At 32.4% G+C, this 16,037-nt stretch overlaps 1 protein-coding gene across 12 annotated transcripts in view; it reads right to left on the bottom strand.

The window, feature by feature from the left end:
• Sarm (sterile alpha and armadillo motif) overlaps window positions 1-16,037 on the bottom strand; it is a 343,946-nt gene that overhangs the window by 50,228 nt on the left and 277,681 nt on the right. The window contains exon 1 of one of the 12 annotated variants that reach the window (XM_085958238.1): window positions 1,505-1,701. The exons of the other annotated variants lie outside the window; for them this stretch is intronic. The gene's annotated coding sequence lies outside the window, so the exon portion shown is untranslated. Of the gene's footprint in view, window positions 1-1,504; window positions 1,702-16,037 lie in introns of those variants that run through there. 12 annotated transcript variants of the gene reach the window in all.

Here is a 16,037-nt window from a genome sequence, read left to right as displayed (position 1 = left end):
AATTATTAGATGTTGGTATGCTTAAATAATTAAATTGGCTTGAAAATATTGTGTGCAATTGTGCATCCATGACGTTATTCGGGCAACGCTGGTAAGGAAACTTTTATTGGTGAATTGCGTCTAATTCTATTTCATGTTGTTATTACACAGAATACACAATTTTATTTCAAATTGAATGTACTACATTATCTAATTGATGTCATATTAATCAACATATGCAGAAAACATGCAAGACAAAAAAGAAATAATAAACATATAATCTTATAAATAAATAAATACATTTTTCTCACAGATTAATCAGTGAAGTGATTCATTTTTTTTGCTCTTGAACGACGCTAAAAATAACTAAAGATAAAATTTTATATAAGCCACTCTGAGTAATGCTTATTTTGTATGGGTCAAATAATAATCAGATAACAAACACAAGCAACACAATTAAGTAATAAGATTTCTTAATATTTGAACTGAGCGAGTTTAAAATGGATTAAAAGTGATGAGATGACTAATTAGAATCACTAATCAGTGATCACACTGATCACTCACTGATCAGTGATCACTGACACACAATGTTATTAATTAATATAAATAATACTGCATCAGTGTCGCTTGTAAACGTTTCAAGCCTCTTCCGGTATGTTAAAAATCAATTTGCATAACCGTGCACAATATTGAAGTTAGTATAAAAATAAATGCAATTTGTGGGATTACGACTATAAATGAAATACAAATTATCACACTATATCAAACTCATCCACCCTATGGGCGTGACATCATATATGGACGACTCCTTATCATAATCTATACACAATTGTGTCTATATACTAAGCAAACTAAATCTTATATATTAATTAATACCCACTACAATATTCGTCTAGTGACTAGTCGAAACGACAGGTTTTGTAATTTCGATAATAACAATTTGAGATTCTTAAATCTTGTCTATTCAAAATTAATTTAAAAAAATGATAATTCAATAATTATTTATGTAAGTTAGGTTACCGTTAATAAATTGGACTTAATTATAAAGCCAGCCGCTCTAACTTGACGAAGAGTGCAATACTGCTGACAGTATATTATTATATTAGATTTAATGCGCACGAATCAGCCGTACAGTGAAAAATGATGTTTGATTCTTACTTTTTAAAAATAAGTATGTTTTCTTAAGTATTTCACTACAAAATGCAATAATTAATTTTAATTTAACACGTTTGACGTAATTTTTTATTTAAGTTTTAAATCGTACACTTCAAATCAAGTCGTAGATTTTATAGCAAATAATGTTTGTGTGATAAATACGTTGCATCAACCAGTAAATAAATAATGCCAACTTATTATCATTTTTTTTTAAATCTATTATATAATCCTATAACGAAATTATCTAAGATGTCACACAGGTACCTATATAAATTGCCGACACAATATATAAAGAATATGTATTTATTTTGTGAGGTTATGTGTACAAAAAATGATCATTCAATATGGCCGTAGTTTGAAAGTTTCTTACCGAAGGCGCGCATCCGGTTGTGCGGCGCCCCTGCCAGGCGTCGAGTTTTCCCGCGAAAACTTGTGACGTTTCCTATCTGGCGGGTGATTCAAAATTTTCGGTAATGTTTACTCCGCCAATAAGTTGGCAGGTTCCGTTTTAAAATTCACGTAACTTGTAGCGGTACATGTCGATTCTACGGAACGTTACTTCACACTAAACTAATTGATGTTATGATGTCACGACGTTTTCTTGATATCGCGAGCAGTGACGGTGAGCAATTATTAAAGATCGGAGGGGTAAGATTGACTTTTGTCCTGTTTAATTTTGTGGGGCATCTGAGTTAAGACTGGTTTTCATTTGACGAGCGAGTGGTAGAGTACTTACTAGCACGAGTACTCAACTATTCTGTATGGAGAAGTGGAGTCATCGAAGATAGAATTTATCTTTCTTGCTTGCCGAAGTGTAGGATGATGGGCACGAGTGAGATGAAAATAGACTAAATATCAGTAGCGAAGGGTGGTGGAAGGCTGTTAAGATCCGCCATAAATAGTGCTCATTAAACTTTGTTATTCAAACGTATTCGTTTTTATTGAACGAAGAATGCAATTTACAGATTTTATTTGTTAGTTTTTAAAAATCAATTAAGCCCTGCCTAACCAAACCATAATAGTTTTGTTATATTTTGGGCGATACGACAAAATTGTGCACACTTTTTCATTCATACTTTGTTTTCGTTGGATTACACATATTGATTACATTCATTTTTTTAAATTCATTAAACCCTGCCTAAACCTAACTATAATATATACAAAATATTATTCTGTCTATAAAATATTCAAAGTAGTGTATGATTTAATTGCATAATTTTAGATATTTATAGATAGACGAGTATTTTTTTTTAACTATTATCTATTATGGCTTGGTTTCGCAGGGTTTAGTTGAATTTTAAAACATTTTACACCATCTGTAAATTGTAGTCTTATTTCAATGAAAACAAATACGTATGACTGACAAAGTTAAGTGTGCATTATTTATAGTGGATTTTAAGAGCCTACCTCCACCCTTCGCCAACGCTAAATAGTATGTTTCACTAGCGCCCGTTGTCAACCTTGCATTTGAGCGAGCAAAAAGGGAAAAATCAAATATTGCGTTGCGACAGTGTTGGTAGCATATAGCGGAGGTCGTACGGCAGTGTTGGTGAGGACCTGAAGACTTATTATACTTTGACTTTTCATCAAATCTATTGATACTTTGTTATTCATTATGTTTACTATTAATTCTTGATGTAACGACATATTATTAGAAATAAAAAAACGACATTTAAAAAGTTATATGTTATTTCTATACAAAGATACTTCAGAAAGTATAACAATATGCACGCTTTAAAGGCAACTTACCAAATATTCATTAGCTAAAATTGATAGTTTGATTTTTATACATACATTTTTATCAATCTACTGAGGTTTTTCAATAAAAATTAAATATTTAATTTTGAACAATTCATCTAACAACACAGTATCGTAGTTAATCAATGGTGGAGGAAGGCGAATATCAGGGTTACTATCCCACTGTACAATCTTACCTTACTCTACCATGATCTAGTAGGTACTGTAATAGTTAGAAGGATATCTAGTAGGTACTTGACAAAGTACTCCACCGCTAACTCTACCAATGAAAACCGAGCTTTAGGCCACTTATTTTGCAAGGTGAGGGTACTGCTGCGACAGCATACATTTTTATGACATTCAAAAAAATATTATTAAGATAGGTAAGTAGGACCTTAGTTATTGGAGTCTTACATTTTTTGAATTTGTATTACATGAATGTGTCATAAAAATCGACTTAAGTTCACAACTTCAAAACTATAATCTTCGAATGAAGTGAAATATTTTGTTTTGCTCTCCATTTTCATCACCTTCAACAAAGTCCGTCGTGGCGTGGTTCAATGTAGTTCCGTCACTGAATATAACATAGTATACCTCGGTTTATATAAATATTACACAATATTTTTGTTGACCCCTAGGTAGTTGCAGCACGCCCTTGACTGTAATTTCGTCGCTATCTTCACGTGAATTGGATAATTTGAATGGCGAACGTATAGCAGATAACAGCGAAACATTGCTCGACTAACTTCGCTGCGTTCTTAATTTAAAAACAATAAAATCACTTGGCCAACGTCCAATGAAAAAAAAACAATAATATAATCTTACATAAGTACTAATATTATAATTTCATGTTTGTTCGTGAACCTGCTTTAAATTTGTTACAAGTCTGATAATTTAATATTTATAACTGCAGCTTTATTTATCACAGTTTTAAAACCGAGATAAAAGACAATGGTAAATCTTATAAAGCTATGTATCAAAGTACTAGCATAAGTTCAATGGTTTAGAATGTTTAGCTTGATCTTATTAGAACTGCAAGTATAGGTATGTACTAACAAACCGCCTCTTGGCTCCGGAGGGATACAGGAAGGAATCGCTGGAGTGTTGTAGAATTTTTTTGGTGGGGGAGGGGGTTGCTTAAGGTTTAATTATACTGCGCGTGTGCGGAGAATTTAGTTAACAACGGGTCTTCTTGGTTCGACAGGGAGGTCGTAACTGAACACTGTCTTATTCAATGCTCAAATGAGGATGATTGGTGGCGTTTAGGGGCACTTAATCGTTTTTACACCCCCGGCGGGGACTTGTCATTTCTTTATGATGGAAAAAATGTCAATTGTCAGTTTTTTGGGCCACTGCGGTACTCTTGAACTTTATGAATCCAGAGTAAGCGTCAACCAAATGCGTAGCGAATTAGTTTTAGTACCTACCCATAGCGGTCGGGGAGGGTCCAAATGGGTGGCGTCACAAAAAGAGGTTGTTAGTACCTATCTCAATATTTTGTAAAATTTACATTTTGTTTATTTCGAGCATTATTTAATCTAGAAAAAAATAGTTACGATAATAATATAGCTCGACGGAAAGGAGCTCTACATGCTTCGCCTAGTACTGATTTATAATAAAATAATTGTTATTTTATCGCATTTAATTGATTCATCTATGACGCAAAAATTCCAAAGTTATTCCTTTGTATAAATAGTAATATTCCTTAAATTTAATTTAGGCAATTATAGTTTTTTCACACACTGTCCAGACATTGTAACGGGCTACTTTTCTTTTCTAGTGTAAAATGATATTACCTCCTCCCCGTTTGAAAGTAAACAAAAAAAAACGGATAAGTATTGCTTTTGAATTGGAAAATAGACATCTCTAAAAGCCAAAGTTTAATTAAGAATATCATTAATAGAAAAACTATTAAAGAAATGAACCGTTTCATTAAAATAATAAGGTTTTTGACTTATATTGTTGATAAAACAATACTAATAGTAAGGTATCACGGATGCTTTCTTCGAGGTCCAAGTGTTTTTATACTCATGTATGATTACATTGGATTTGTAATAATATTTATCATTATTTCGTATCATTTATTGAGCCCATTAACCCGAAAATTATCCTGATTCCTTTTTAATCTACCACTGTTCCCCGATCTCTGATCCAGACGAAATATTATCGGCTTAATTTAATTAACAGGTATTTGTTATTAGTTATTCATTACTCATTGGATTACAATACTTATTTAGTGATGTAATTCTATGTTATCGAGATAACACTAGATAACTCGATAACCGATAGCGATAGCTTACTGAGTTAAATTGTTAATAATAATAAAAAAAAACATAATCAAATTAGTAATTGATTTTCGGTTAGAAGTGATAATTATCATTTTTTTGTGATAACATCAATTTAAAAAAAAATCTTATTCGGTATAATCTCAATATTGGAGTTCGGTTTGATATAAATAAAAAGGATTTCAAGTTATACATATTTATATTTTTATAAAAATTGACGTTTTTTTAAATAAATATAAAAAATATTATAGCTATGAATTAATTAAGTAGTCAAACATCTCTTACGAACCTCCTACAGCATAGAAAACTTAATAAGCCAAATTTTAATAATAAATATGTGTGACCATTTTTTTACAATTGTAAGTTTATCTTTGACTTAAAATAAAAAAATATTTCTCTTTTTAATGTTTTCAGATACATATTCATTAATTAATACAGTTGAAATAATTGTAAATTATCAAAAAAAATGTCTCAAATTGCAAGCTTTGTATTTTTCCGCTAGGTAAAGACATCGTCTTAATATAAAAGAAACCAAAAGACGACGAGTAGCAAGCGAAACTTGCTATGGTAAAAATAATAGAATAACAATTCCCGGCAGTTCATACAATTAATGCACTACGCACAAGTGAACATCGCTTAGTTCTGTTCACTGTGCCCAAAGTGACAAGTGGACTATAAATAGGCCTGTCTGCATCTATTTTTATGCCCTGTCAATGTTTGTTGTGTCTCCGCACAGCTGGACATGGGTCCAGATTCTGACTCACTGCATCGATAGTGACTTCCACATCATCGAGGAAACTCATTTCATAACATCGAACACATTACACTACGAGTCCAGAGAATATAAATCAGCACGATTAACGTGTCACCAAGTTGGAAAATTAATAACATTAACTGAGGAAAATTCAAATATACATCTGATATTGGAACATAGTTGACCTTGCAATGTACAACGAAAAATTTCACTTTTTGAGAAGATCACCAAACTTGGGATACGTCATGCGATGTCGACTTCTCGTTAAGAAAGAGAAGTCAACTGAAATTTATCCACCCAACAAAATGGGAGCCATGTTTACCAACTTGGCCCCCATTAAAAGTATAAATTATTATAATATAATTATTGAAGTTACGTGTCAAATTATATTTTTGGGAAAGCTACATTAAAAAAAACTAAAACGTTCTTGGAAGAGGACGAGATATCCAACATGGCGACCATAATAGAAAAGGCTAGCGACGACAATCAGAGAATATTAGTTTAGTTAGGTATGATTTCAATGATGACAAAATGTTAATACGGCAAAGGTTATTTAACCAATTATTGTCAAAGTGCAAACCGTGATTCATAAACATTCGGTTCATACAAAATGTAACATTATGTAAACTAATATTTTTATTCAACGAATAATTCACAAGATTTAAGAATGTGACATTCTAATTATTGAACATACATCATTTTGCAACCACTTCTGAGAAAATATATTATAACCAATAGAAAAAAATCTTTAAATCTTATTTTTCCTACTTTGATTTACAATACAAAAGTCGATCGCAAATAGTAGCTCAATTTGGAAAGCGCTTCAGTGAGTATTAGAAGCTATTAGGTAGTTAAAATTTGTAGCAATTAAGTATGACTCCTTTAGAATAGTGGTCTATGTGCGTGGGCGCGATACCCGAGAGATGTAGGTTCGATTCTTGGGGGGTGTCTTACTTTTTTCAAAAAGATTTTTTCTATTGGTTATAATATATTTTCTCAGAAGTGTTTTCAAAATTATGTATGTTTAATATTTGGATTTTTCAAGTATGTAATGTGCTTCCATTATTTTAATCACATAACAGTGCATAATCAAAATAATGTTGTCATGATACCATACACAAATAAAAAAGTATAATAAGCGCGCTTTTTAATACATTTTAAAACATATTTAATTATTATGTTTCTCCTGCGGCGCCAATTAAAAAATAAGTCTTTTAATTTTCCACCTTGAGAACCGTTCGAATTATAAGTATGATGTTATTGATGTAGCCGTGTAGTCATCAATTTGATTTAATTCTTTTTCACGTCTAGACCTGGCCAGCCAATAGTCGTGACAAATCACATCTTCGCGGCGCCGTGATGAGCGTCGGACGTTCGCAGCATCAGCGTGTCGTGGGATTTACCTCTTCGTCATCGCGAGGGGCGATCGGAGAGTGACGGGGGTTTCCAAAATAGCGTCCCAACATCACTATCTTTATGAAACGCGACGCCAAAGAGGATTAGTTTTGTAAATATTGTGGCGCCTGATTATGTCAGCCAGAGATGTACAACTGTCCCCATGTGCAATAATTGGTTTATGCAGCAGGGAGTTATTAAACTACTGAAAGATATTATGCAGGGATTTTTAAGGAAGATGCGTTTGCTAGCATTTTAATCCGGTTAGTATAATAAAGCTAGACTCTGACGATGTGATATCATCCTAAAAAGTATTAACTTCTGCATGTTATTTATTATTCGAGCGAAAATTTATGGTTCTAGCTCAAAAATCGCACAAAAAATAAATCAGCACTTATTCCTTACTATAGTATAGTGAAAAAAATACCCAAATCATTTCAGACGTCAGGTAACGAATATAGCGCAAATAAGACAGGTAAATTATTCTATTGATCGGAGAGCTGGGGAACATTAAACAAAAAAAATAAAACAAGCAGGCATTATTACAAAGAATATAGGTACCTAATTGAGAAAGATTTTTGGAGTCTTATGTGAGGAATATAATAACACGAGTGGCATGCGTTGTATAGCCACCTCTACATAGCAGTGGTGAAGGGTGGATGTAGGCTGTGAAGATCCGACATAAATAGTGCACACCTAACTTTGTCAGTCATACTTATTTATTTTCATGGAACTAACAATATAAATTGCAGATAATTTTACTAACTGGCATTTTGTTTTAGTACATGTATTTATTGTACTGTGCGGGCAGGTGAAATGAACACATAACATGCCTGTAAAATAACGTATGTATGTGTGTACACTGTACACCCCTCTTTACGGCTATCTACAACAAATTGTGTATACATTGTGTAAATTATAGAACTATTTGCAGTATAATTTAATAAAATTTACTATACACTTGCGCAATAAACGCATTGATAGTAATTAACCGAATATTTCGGGGGTTGCTCTGCATCGACATTGTCTATGGACCGTACACCACTGATATACAACATAGACTACATAATATTAGAACGTGTAATTACATTACTAAAAATATGCTTTTTTTATTTACCTGAATACCGGTAAATACAAATAAATTTACCGGTTTACATTTACCGATAAACCGATTTACCGGAAACGATAATGCACACTATAATTAGAACAGTTTTCAATGTAACAGAAGCATGAGTCTTTTACAAAAAAATCATACTAGTCCGCATTAATGGTAAATTGTAATACATATAAATAAAACATGTTTCAGTTTTATAAAGAATATTCAACAGACAGTTTTCAAGAGAACGGTTAATGCCGTTGTTTTCCACGAAACACCGGCAGTCCGTTTTCAGACGCGGAAAATAAGTATTTAATTTGAATCCGATTCATAAATGTATATTTAAAGAAATTCAAAGTAAAATAGGTTTTGCTAATCAAATTATAAAATACTAAATACATAAAAATAATCCTAGTGTTATTGTATTGAAAATGATTGATTTACAAACGATAATCGGTCTAAATATCGCACAGGTAGGTACTACTTATGATAATACAATTGAATGAGAAAGCCGGAAATAGGTAAAATGCACGTCTTTGACGAAGTGACAGGAAATATGTAATATGTTGAAGAAAAATAGATAAAAACAATGTGGAAATAAAGCTCAAAAATACTACAAAAAATATACATACATTATATTAGCTGCAGTTTTCGGCAATGCAAATTCATTTATATAGCAAACTGAACACTACACTAGTATCACTCGAATATATAAAAATAACCATTTCAACACAATTCAGTGATGCCAACCGTACTATGATAATTATTATAGTACATTATATATAATTTTAATTCCGCGACAAATGTAAAATACTAAAATTTTACGTCAAATATACCAAAATACTATAATTTTAAACGTTTCAAGACGAAAAATGTTCCTGTATTATATATTTTTCAGAAATACTATAATTTTTACGCCTTTGGACTAAATACTGAGCATAGAAAAAGATGGCAGCACTGACACAATTTTAGATTGATTTAAACTGCCAGTAACGATGGAGGACAATTATAAGGGATTGTTGACACGGGCTTAGCACTCGCTACTCGCACTAATACCGACACGCGTAAACAAGCCGAATACTAGTGCTTATTATTATTACTAATTCGGCCAGTTTACACATGTCGGTATCAATGCGATTATTGAGTACTAACGATTATCAGATTTATCACTTCTTCTTCTTTGTGTGCCATATCCGTTATCGGACGTCGGCGATGAATTTGGCCATTTGGCCCCTGTCCGTCGCTGCTCTGAATAGGGATGGAGTGCTGAGCTCAAACCAGTCCCTGAGGTTCTTGAGCCAGGACGTTCTTCTTCTACCAGGGCCTCGCTTACCGGAGATCTTCCCTTGAATGATGAGATGTAGAAGGCGATACTTCTCGGGATGCCGCATGATGTGGCCAAATTTGATTTGATTTATCACTAAGGCCGTGTAAACAAGCCTTAATGGTAGTCATATCACCGTTTCATAACGCAGCGAATATTATCGCGCGACAAATTGTCCGCCAAGCAGTTGCAATGGAGCATGAAACCATATAGAAATAAGCTTTCACATTACACTATATCTAGCAATTTTTTTAAATAGTGGAACAACTTAACCTTGAAATTGATGGGGTACATTTAATTATTGTTACCATTATAATTTCTGACTACTCTTACATGAAGCTAATTACATCAGCTTCTCTCGCTTGGCGTCGCTCTAACTACGTCATATTCACTATCAAAACTATCGAACTTCACGCTTATGTGGTATATTTATAGTGTCTCGGTATACGTGACCTAAAGGATGAAAAAAACAAAGAAACTATAGATCTACCATCATAAATTGGCGTTTCAGGGAGGGCGCTAGTATGACATTGAGAATATTACCATAACTAACAAAAAAATGGTAATTTATAATTTTTTATTGGTAGTAGATTTCTGTACAAATATTATGCAATCCAAACATGTTGTAAAATTAAATGGCATTTGTAACAAATTTATCCTCGATGGACAATTTTAGTTTCAAATTCGACCGGCCGCCAACTTACGATGGTAGATCTATAGTGTGAAAGAATATAATATACAGTTATACGCACCACGGCAACAGCAACACGTAAAATGGTCGCGCGATTTAGTATCCCGCGATAATATTTGCTCTGTTTGAAACAGGCATTACAGTGGTATCCGAGGGATACTATATGACTACAGGGACACTCTAAAACCCACTGGATCGACGAAATTATTCAGTTCAGCAGATGAACGTGGCAGCGAAGAAATATGAACCGAGAAGCTTGGACGGAAATAGAGGAGACCTTCATCCAGTAGTGGATCAACCCAAACTGATGATATTCGTAAGAAAATGTGGGAAATATTCAATAACTTAATGATTTTTTCAAAAGTGTTTTATTTTCACGTCAACAAAGTAAAATTTAGTGCCAAATAATTACCAAAAAGACACATTTTCGTCACGTACATAATACACGTCACTAAACCGGTGTACCCCAATAATAAACACCAATTTAATCAGTTGTAAAGAGTAAATTTATGATGTTCCGGAAAATTGTCGACAGGGCGTCGTGAAAATGGGGTTCATGTCTTCGCTTAATTAATCGAATGTCATTCGCCGCCTTGTCGCCAGATGCCGTTGTGTAAAGCGACAGAAAAATGCGGAAATGTGGATGAAAAAAAATCATTTAAAATATTCCAATAATCAAAGTTGTTTATCTATTGAACTTTTTAAATTAATATTGTAATTTTAATAATTGGTACGTAACAGGAATATTATCTATTCTTATCATACAAAGTAGTTTTTGTGTGTACAATATTAACCATAAATCCTAAACAAAAGTGGTACAGTATGTTCAACTTTTATTATTTGTATTGATTGAGTTTAAGAGGACGTTCTACAGAAATGGCCTTGAGAATTGAAAATATGATTTTTTAACATGTGGTCCATAATATCTGGTCTACTAGTTAATATAAAAAGGTCGTGTCAAAGTTGTTTGTGTTAATAAATTTGCTCTGTGACTGATCCGACTCATATTTCACATTTATTTCATCAGGGCTGTCGAAGACATAAATCATAATATATATTTATAATTTTAAATTTTTATTTATAATATATATTATTTAAGTTTTGTGCATCTAATGCCGGGTCCACACTGGCAACAAGTTAATTTGCTGGCAACCTCGTTAGATTTTACGATAATTATTGTAAAATTTCTTAAGCAATTATGGTAAGTATCGTAAAATTTAATGAGGTTGCCAGCAACTTGTTGCCAGTGTGGAAATGGCTTAATATCCACTGTGGTTCACGTAGTGGCATGGACCTGGGGTTAGCTAATTCAGGAAGTCAACACCCATGATAGAATTTTTTCCAGTTTTGGTTGCATTATATTCCAAAACTCTTCTGTAAAAATCGTTTCCGAGTTTATAAATGGAAATTTCTCGGTGTACATAGTAAACAAACCTACGAATAAAAAAAGACAAAAAGGAACATACTGATTCATCGCAGTAAAATCTGGTAATCAAATTCGCCATTTTGAAAAGCGACGATTTTGCGTAAACAAATATCACGTGGTCTGTACGTGTGCGGCAAACTTCGAATGTGTTTGTAATTTTGTGCAAAGTGCGAATGTAATGTTTTCAAATAATTGATATGGATTAATTATACCATCGTATTATTTTCTCGAAATCATAAACATACTATAATAGTATTTGAGTATCAACCTATGTTCAATTTGAATTGGGTTATAATAATAATATACCCGTATATATATCAATAGTATGTTTGCTACAAAATCCACCCAAGTTATCAGTACGTACTTGCACAGGTTTGATTAAAAACCATGATGAAATTAACATTTAAAAAATATGAATGCTTAATATTATTTTGACAGCCCTGTTTTCTGATCGGCTTCATGTCGCAGGTGTTCATAAAATAATAATAATTCTCCGCGCGGCAGAAATTATCAGTAATAATAATAATATTTCTTGAAATAAAATCTCCGATGATTAGTGATTTTTGCGAAAAGATCGATTTAAATTGACGTAGTTACGACGCCGAGGTCCTTTTTATACTAAATTATATTTGAACGGCGGGCTCTTCAGCGGGCCCTTAAGGGTAAGCTCTACAGAATTGCCCTTGAGAATTGAAAATATGATTTTTTTATATGTGGTCCGGAATTGTTGGTCTACTAGCAATATACAAAGGTCGCCGACAATGCTTGTGTCAAATGTAAATGGTCTCTAAATTAAATTTAAATCATAAACACGGTCGACGTGAAGACAGAATGGGGTGACCAAAAAATCTAATATAGGTAGGTACGTAAATGTTACTAAATTCAATTTGTTAATCAACTGTTTGGGAGAAAGTATTGAAACCAATATGATGGTGACATTTTCAATTATGTGGTTACCACAATATAAACTTAATAATATATTAATAACTTTTTAACCTGAAATTGTCCGAGAATTAAACATACGAAGGATGTTGAAATGCATATCTACCTACATTTTTATTTCATGTGCTATCCAAAAAACATTAATAATGAATAGTATTTATTTTTAATATTTAGGACCAACATATTAAAAATAATAGGTACTTATTGCGCAATTTTACTTTTATACAACTAGTGAAACAATAGGTAGGTAGTACCTACCATTATTTATGTAAAGCCAATGGACGAAATAATTTATATCATGAGTGCCTAAAAATAATTATTAACATACAGTCACCACACACATTTATTTTTTATTCGCCAGTCGGACTGGCAGGCAAAAAATAGCGTCAGGGCTGTCGAAGACATAATTATTTTGTACTTTTAAAGTTTTATTTATAATATTTATATTATTTAAGTTTTGTCCATCTAATATCCACTGCGGTTCACGTAGTGGCATGTACCTGTTTTTCTGGGGTCAACTAATTCAAAAAGTAAACACCCATAATAGAATTTTTCCAGTTTTGGTTGCATTATATTCCAACTCATTTCCGATTTTATTAATGGAAATTTCTCGGTGTAGGTACATAGTAAACAAACCTACGAATAAAAAAAGACGGGAAGGAACACATTGATTCATCGCAGTAAAAACTGGCAACCAAATTCGCCATTTTGGAAAGCGACGATTTTGCGTAAATAAATATCACGTGGTCTGCACGTGTGCGGTAAACTTCGTATGTGTTTGTAATTTTGTGTATTTTATGTATGTGTATCATGCATTGTCGGCCATATTTTCCGGCCTTTCTGATTGCCGTGATTTTTTATTCGTAGAAACAAACAGCATTTTTTATTAGTTATATAAAGTCAACTTTGAGCTTTGAGCCGTGCTCACTCATGAATGTAATTCTTCATTTAAGTAAGTCTATATAAATTTTGATGTTATCTTGCAGAGAAAACAGTTATCTGACCTTTTCACTATATTATATACATGCAAATATAATGTTTTCAAATAATTGATATGGATTATATAATATATTCCATCGTATTATTTTCTCGAAATCATAAAGATACTATAATAGTATTTGAGTATCAACCTATGTTCAATTTGAATTGGGTTATAATAATAATATACCCGTAGATATATCAATAGTATGTTTGCCACGATATCCACCCAAGTTATCAGTATGTACTTGCACAGGTTTGATTAAAAACTATGATGAAATTAACATTTTACAAATATTATATTATTTTGACAGCCCTGTTTTCTGATCAGCGGACACGTGCAGCTGTTTATCAAATAATAATGTAAGATTGTCCACAATAATAATAATGTAGAAGGTCGACAATAGTAATAATAATATATTTTTTAAATAAAATCTCCGATGATTAGTGATTTTTGCCAAAAGATCGATTTAAATTAACGTGCGTACGACGCCGAGGTCCATTTCATACTAAATTATATTTGAATACCGAGCTCTTCAGCCGCCCCTTAACAACGATTTTGAAGTAAGCCGTGGATAGATCGCTTAAATATATTTAAACAGTAAAGCTGTGAAAAATTGTTACCTAGGACAATGATTAAAGACATTGCAGATTTAATTATTATGTTACTGAAATTAAAACGTCTTGCACTTGTGGGCATAGCGATTTCATAAAAGAATTGATACTTTCTGACCATTATTACTTGGAAACTTTAATGTAAATATTCTCTTTCGATATGACAACCTCAGGCGTGCCCCTAATCCAAACAATCGTTGTAATTATATAATTTAAATCATTTAGTTTTACAATTATTATAGATTAAATAAGATTTCCATTAAAATATTGACGGTCGATTTAGAGTGGGTAATTAATTGCATTTGATATCAGGTGAATAATTAATTAATGTGATGAATTTGTAGTAAAACGAGTTACCAATAACAAACAACACAGGTAACAAGAAGCGACCAAGGGCACACAGCCGCTGAAATAATGGCAATAGGCCAAACAAACCGGCCATTAGAGCAGCGGTCTCCAAAGTTTTTTGACGATACACCTTTGTTTACTTACCTATAATAGGCTACGGAATCCCACTTGTAAAGGACGAACTTATACCACTTATGAATCGACTTTGATAATTATTGTCAAACAGATAAAATTTATTGTTAATTTAAATATAAATGAATATGGAACATACATAATTTTGAAAACACTTCTGAGAAAATATATTATAACCAATAGAAAAAATATTTTTGAAAAAAGTAAGACACCCCCCCCCCCCTTCCCGCAAGCATCGAACCTGCATCTCTCCGGTTACGCGCCCATTCACATAAGTCATAGACCACTATGCTAAAGACGCCATACTTAATTGCGACAAAATTTAACTAACGGCTCTTAATACTCTCTGAAGCGCTTTCCAAATTTAACTACTATTGGCGATCGGCTTTTTGTATTTATTTTCTTAGGAGTGTTTTCAAAATTATGTATGTTCAATAATTAGAATGTTACATTCTTAAATCTTGTGAATTATTCGTTGAATAAAAACATAGTTAATTATAAATGAATATTAAAACAGAGTATTAATAATGTAAACGTTAAATAATTGTTCAGTTACGAGTAATCGGTACTACTCCTGTTATACTTTCCTGGTGAACCTGGACATGACGATAGTGTCTCTTGTTATAAGAAAATAAAAATATGGTAACTAGCTTTGACTTTTTATTTATTATAAATTTAGGACCAATTTTCTAGTGCACACACTTTGGAAACCACTGCACTAACCACCTGCGGTTCGTGGGAATAATAATATTAACTCACAAAAACATAAAGGTGAGAAATAACTAGGTAGGCAGGTATATAAGTATAGTATAATATTATATTATAAATGTCACCGCAATATAAAAGCTATCACATCACATATACATAATAATATGTATAGTATAATACTAGATAAAAGCATGATAAATTATTATTATTTTGTCCACAGAAGTGTCGTAGGTACTTGGACAAGCCATCATTTTCAGTAGACATGGAAATCTAAACCCTGTTGCTATTTTTATTCAACATTTGCTTATTACAGCGTTTTTCTTAGCTCGTATTCTTATTTGTCCGGTGGTTGTTTATCCGGTACAAATCTTGCAATCGATTTGTAACTAACTTCCCGACTAGCTAGACATTTGAAACTTTTAGAATATATCAGAACACGATGCCAATGCATTTTTTAGCCATCTTTAAGTAG

This window comes from Rhyacophila brunnea, unplaced genomic scaffold (genome assembly GCF_057557595.1).
Source record: "Rhyacophila brunnea isolate RB1 unplaced genomic scaffold, BYU_Rbru_1.0 scaffold_7, whole genome shotgun sequence".
NCBI lineage: Eukaryota > Metazoa > Arthropoda > Insecta > Trichoptera > Rhyacophilidae > Rhyacophila > Rhyacophila brunnea.
Note: the sequence above shows the minus strand (reverse complement) of the source record. Positions and strands in the feature narration are given on the sequence as shown.